The sequence below is a fragment of the Trichomycterus rosablanca genome, chromosome 19, assembly GCF_030014385.1.
Source record: "Trichomycterus rosablanca isolate fTriRos1 chromosome 19, fTriRos1.hap1, whole genome shotgun sequence".
Taxonomy (NCBI): Eukaryota; Metazoa; Chordata; class Actinopteri; order Siluriformes; family Trichomycteridae; genus Trichomycterus; species Trichomycterus rosablanca.
In genome coordinates, this window is record NC_086006.1 from 28,772,791 (window position 1) to 28,779,650 (window position 6,860).

Consider the following 6,860-nt stretch of genomic DNA (forward strand, 5'->3'; position numbering starts at 1 on the left):
GCTTGGCAGCTCTTACAGGAATAACATATTTCAGGTTCTGGCAGAAGGACATTCCACCAAGTCCTAAAATGTTCTTTCTTTGTTTACATTTGTTTTATGATACTCGGTGGCTCGGTGGGTAGCACAATCATCTCACTGCAAGATGGGTTTGATTTCTTGGCCGAATGACCAGGGTCCTTTCTGTGGAGTTTGCATGTTCTCTGTGTGTCTGTGTGGGTTTCCTCCGAGTGCTCCGGTTTCCTCCCACAGTACAAAGATGTGCAGTCAGGACAACTGGAGATACAAAATTGCCCAGGGTGTGTGTATGTGTGTGTGTGTGTGTGTGTGTGTGTTTGACTGTGATGGACTGGTGACCTGTGCGAAGGGTCGACTGGAACACACTAGAAGGAATTTGGACAGGACTGCTGGGTTCTGGAACACAGTTCATTAGACTGACAAATCAAAACAGGAACTGTTAGGCCTCATGGATCAGCGGTTTGTTTGGAGCAAGGAGGGTGAGGGTTATGTCCAAAAGAATACTTCCATCATGGTCAAGCATTTGGGGGGTTCAGTGATGATGTAAGGAGGAACTGGTAATCTTTGCCCCCCTTTAAATACCTCTGTAGGTGTTGTGAATAAGTGAGAGTGACACTTCTCACCCACTGTTTGTGTTGATATATTTATATTGATATGATAGGCCACCTTGCTCAGTGTGTGTGTGTGTGTGTGTGTGTGTGTGTGTGTGTACATTATCTTATCTCCTGTGCTTGGGAAGATAAATAGCTGGTGCACTGAAGCGCTTCACAGGCTGCTGGAGATGAAGGAAAACATGGACTGTTTGCTAAAGGAATTTTATTGGTGGCCGTCAAGTGAAATCCCACAGGAAAACTGAGCAGAGAGAATCATAAAAACCTTTAATCATCATTCTGCACAGTCTCTACTCCAAATTAATCCGAGATGATTGCAGTTTAATCAGAGGATCATTATATAATGTACATACAGTGAAAAGAAGAATCTGTGATGTGTAAATCTTTATTTAACCGATCCAAGTAGAAAGAAATTATTTTTAATGTTTCACTGATCAGCGTTGCTGTAGATTGTAAATAGAAACACGATTTGAATCTGATTCCTGTAACACATTTCAAAAAAGTTGGGACAGAGGTAAAAAATAAGTAAATGTTTATATTCAAACATGTTGAAATGTTTCACAATGAGCAGGTGAGTAGGTAGCACTTATTATTATTATTATTATTATTATTATTATTATTACAGTTAGTATTAATATTTTATTTTTATTATTATTATTATTATTTATTATTATTATTATTATTTTATTGTTATTATTATTATTTTATTATTATTAGTAGTAGTAATTTATTATTATTATTTTATTAATATTATTATTATTATTATTATTATTTTATTATTATTATTAGTAGTAGTATTAGTATTATTATTATTGTTATTATGTATTATTATTATTTTATTGTTATTATTATTGTTATTATTTTATTATTATTATTATTATTGTTATTATTTATTATTATTATTGTTATTATTATTATTATTATTGTTATTATTTATTATTATTATCATTATTATTATTATTATTGTTATTATTTATTATTATTATTGTATTATTATTATTATTATTGTTATTATTTATTATTGTTATTATTATTATTATTATTATTATTATTATTATTATTATTATTATTGCACATTTGGGTTTAATTGTAAAGAAACTTTTTAAACATATATAAAACAGGGGGGCAGAAACACAAATGCTTGATGACTTTCCACAAGAGGCCTCAACAGTTTAGTGTTACATTCTTTCACTCATGTTAACATAATGAGAACAAAGAGATTAAAATTTTGCAGGAATAGAATTAAAATTCAACATACCGTAACATTTTACATCTATCATATCCTCTAAAGTTTTATTTAAGTTAAAAATGCAGAAAATCCAGTTACAACGGGGGTGTACAAACTTTAGTTAACTGTATTACTGTTCTGCTGAAGTTCCTCTGTGGGGCGCTATAGGACCGCACATGTATCATACAGGGCCTTCATGCTGGTGAGGAGTCTGTGGGGTTTATCTTGCAGGTACAGTTAATAAACTAATACAACCAATATACATAAATGTATTTAATAATAAATGTTTACTCTATAAATAACGTTGTTTTCCCATTTTCCAATTGAGGGTTAAGGGCCTCGCTCAAGGGCCCAACAGTGACAACCTGGCAGTGGTGGGGCTTGAACCAGCAACCTTTTGATGACTAGTTCAGTACCTTAACCACTATTATGAAGTCAGTTTTTGGTTTATATTAGTGTTTATGATAAATGTTTTAGATTAATATCAAAGTATGTGAAGGTGGTATAATTAGTTTTAATTAATCAGAAGTTATATACATAGTAAAATAAAATTATATTGTTATATTGTTATATTATATATTAATATATATATATATTAATATAACACTATATAATATATATTATATAGTGTTATATTAATATTAATGTTTTAGATAAAGGACCTGTTGACAGAAACTAATCCCTCACAGGTTTCAGAGATACGAGCCGGGAAAGATTAAGGCTGTGTTCCAAACCGAGCACTAACTACTAATAAGTGCGCACTAACTAGTACACTATAAACGGTGTTACTATTGTTCTAGAACACTATGTGTGTGCGATTTGGAACACGGCTTCTTCACAGCCTTTCTACCTCAGAGTGAAATACTGTAGAGTGGATCAACTGATGTAAATGTAGTTTAATATTGTTGTGTTTTGATTTAATTAAAATTGAAGACATTGAAGATTAAATACATTTTAAAATGTAACTTAATGCTTTTATTTGATCACGGAGGCAACTAATGTTAAAATTCCTGTCAGGTTAGCTTATTATGCTACAGTGCTGTGAATGAGTTGTGATAAGCTAGTAGTGTTAGCATGGTGTTATATGTACACACTTGGTAAATATAGGCAAAATATCTGTATTTAAAAAGCTTAAAGTCACTTTGAAGCTTTTAATTAAAGTTAATTATTATAAGAAAGAAAAAACACACGAAATTACACTAAATTGCAAAAGTATTTGGACATCCCTTTATAACACTATAGCCAATAACCTTGGGGAAGGCTTTCGTAGTGTGTCTGAGGGAATTTGTGCCAATTTAGTTAAAATAGCATTTGTTAGGTCAGTATCCAGTAGGGTTAAGGTCAGGGGCTTTGTGCAAGTCATTAATAAACTAATAAACCAAACCATGTCTGTATTTACTGTACTTTGTTCACATGGGTTATGCAGGAACAGGACTGAGAATTCTCCAGTGTTTGCCACAGTTGTAAGCATGTAAGTTATTTATATGATAATTTTTTCATAATTTACACCTGAACTTCATGATTAGAAGGGGTGTCCACAAACATCTGGTCATTTAGTGTACATTTTGGACCTATTTAAACCCTTAAAACCAGCGGTCGCTAACCTTTTTTCCACCTCGGACCGGTTTTATATAAGATATAATTTAACAGACCGGCGTGGGTGGGAGGATTTAAAAGAGAATAATAATATTACTCACAAATGATGGAAAATCAGTGGAACCCTGAGCTTTTGTCGCTGCAATGAGACGCTCCCACCTAGGGGTGATAGGAGACAATAACACCTGAAGTGTGTTGGAAATGGAAGCAGTGATTTCATTGCTTTTGTAGGGATTTATTCTTCCTGTGCAGTAATAAATGACGTGGACCATTGCTGTAAACGCTTTATTTACCTTTGGGAATGTCTAACTTCTTTCAAAAAGAGAACACGGGAATCAAGGCTGAATTAGGAGTCAAGGATGTTCAGGCGTTCTTGTAAACATCATTTCAGAGCGACGTCACTTGTTGTTAACCTGTTCCAGCTGTGTGGCGTCCCTGACATTGCTTAAAATAATAATTATTATTATTATTAGAATAACTTGAAGTGCTGAAGAAAATAATTCCAGACCTGAAGGCAGATCATTTGGCCCCAGCGTTGCTTGCACATTGATCCAGATGAAATGGCTGGAGGTGTTGAGGAACGTGTATTACACCCAAGTGTTGTCGCTCTAGGCTTGAACTCCTTGGTTCCTTGATTCCAAAAAGCACATTGAGAGAAATAAAATCTCCTCCTAATGATGACTGACTTTAAATAGTTTTTGGGTCACAGACTAGAGGAGCTAGTTGGTAGAAATCAGGGAGGCATTAGTTTACATTTACATTTCCGATATTTAGCACACGCTTTTACCCAAAGTGACTTACAGTATACTGTCCTAGCAACTGAGAGCTAAGGGCCTTGCTCAAGGGCCCAACAGTGGCGACCTCGCAGTGGTGGGGTTTGAACTGGCGACCTTCTGCTTACTAGTCCAGCACCTTAACCGCTGGGCTACAGCTGAGTTGTGATCTGTGCTTTTTTGTTTGTTTGATGTATATGGATTGACCTGTGATTACTGTGTCTACCTGTAATTTCACTCTCACTAATGACTTACTAATTTTATCACATTATACATTGAATGGGCAGAATAAATAGGAGGGATGACGACATACATTTATATATATATATGGAGAGAGAGAGAGAGAGAGAGAGAGAGAGAGAGAGACCTTTCCTAATGATATATTCAGGTTTTTCATCCATACCTATTGCTAACAGGTGTGTGAGATCATTCCCAATTGCTTTCAATTTTGTGGTAACAGTTTGGGGAAGGCTCTTATAAGGTCCAGCATAACTGTGCATGCCAGTGACCTGCACAGATCCCTGACCCTGATCCTCGAACCCTTTGAGGGTTCATGAGGCTTTTTTAAAAAAAAATCTTGTGGAAAGCCTTTCTTGGAAGAGTTGAGGCTGTTGAAGCTGCAAAGAGAGGGGCAGCAACTCCATGTTAATTTCTAAATTGTATTGGAATGGGATGCCCAACAAGCACATGGTCGAGTGTCCACACACAGAACGTTACTTTACAATATGAGGTACTTTAATGGGGGGCAGAGGGTGTCACACCACACGCTGTGTATTATTTTGCTATATCATGCTTTGCTATGCCTTATGTATACATTAATAAAAGTGTGTGTGTGTATACAATGACTGCATGCTGACCCTCTTTTCCTGGTGCAAACGTCTCTGAAAGTCGGGTTCCCTCGACTGATCCCGCCAGTGTTTTTCAGGTAGGCATTAAATGGATCAGTGTTTGATGTGCGTGATTTATTGCTGTATAAAACACTCGTCCTGTCAGAGCTCAGCCTGAGTAATTTAGAGCCGCCAGCAAGAGACTGTAAATAGCATGAAACAGAGGCACGGCGTCTCCCCTCGCTTTCTTCATCTCCTGATACCCCACAGGCTCTGGCTCGCTCGGTCATATACGTACGTGTGTTATTCTGCACATCTAATGTATGGATCCATTTTGAGTTTTGGAGCACTAACAGGTCCTGCTTAATACTTACATGCCTCAATCAGGTCCAGTTACAATCGTTTGTTGGTGTCTTGTATCAGACGCTGTGGTTCTTAAATCTAAGCACATATGGAACATCTGTAATATATATATATATATATACTTTTATAAATTTTGAAAGAAGTACGATGTGACTATAATGATGGAATTATTTTTAAATTAACAATTGTTCAATCTCCTTCTACTTGATTAATAAATGACTTTAATAAAAGGCGTATATTGTCCCAACCTGCCATCCCTACACTGGCCAGCAGGTAGACAGAAAGTGTAGTTCTCTCTGAACTACACTTCAAAGCATTCCCTACGCCTCATTAAAAGTAGCTTGTTACACCCGGGGCAACGCTTTAAAGTCCTCTGACTCCCCGTCGCTCCCGCTAGCGTTTTCAAGCTTTTGTTTCAGAAAACTTAGTCGATGAGCGGTAGCGGCTTTCAAGTTTCTGTAGCTGTCACGGGATCCTTACCATGATCTACCATGATGCCGGGGCGACATCTCGAGTCTTTAGGTTGCTACCGGTTTCCCGGTTCTGTCTGTCTAGTGAGTGCTTGTGGTGGACTGAGTAGCTGGCCGAGTTGCATCCAAGCACTGTTTCTCTCAAGCCGGTTCCTGTTTGATTCCTGAATCTCCTGTGACGTTAAGAGCACTTCTTTGCCGTCCTTACAGCTCACAGTATATTATTTGCACCCCCATATTTTAGTCATTTCCAATTCTTTATTATAATTATATATAAGGGACGTTGTAGCCTAGTGGTTGAGGTAATGGAGTAGAAATCAGAAGATCACCGGTTCAAGCCCCTCCACTGCCAGGTTGCTGCTGATGGGCCCTTGAGCAAGGCCCTTAACCCTCGATTGCTCTGACCGTATTCAGTCACAGTACTGTAAGCCGCTTTGGATGACGGTGTCTGCTAAAGGCTGAAAATGTAAACGTAATTGATGCTTCTTTCTACCAGCCAGCAGTGAATTCACGCAGGGAGCCGTATGGGGGAGTCACGCTGTACCCCGTGTATTTCTTACAACCTGTTCCTACAAGAGCCCTCCCATCCCTCCCATAATAGCGCTCGACTGTGTCTGTTGAGCGCCCAGCCTGATCGGTAGCACCACTGAGACTTAAACCTGAGTGTCCCAAGTTTACAAAATCCTAGTGACCCGCCCTGCTCCCCACTGCCCACCTGATCAGCTGCCTCAGTAGAGAGGATTCTAATCAGACCTGGTTTTAGCTCACTAAGCTAACACAGTTAGCATCAGGCCATTCAAACCCGCCAGCACGCCGGCTAACGTCTCCCTCCGTGTCCCGAAAACGCTTCAACTCTCCCTGACGCCCCGATGTACAAATAACAGATTACCCATCAATGAGGATTTATTTACATGTGAAAGGAACTCTGTTGGTTGCTCCGCTTTATTTTCGTCCACCACGTTTGTAGTTTTTTGTGA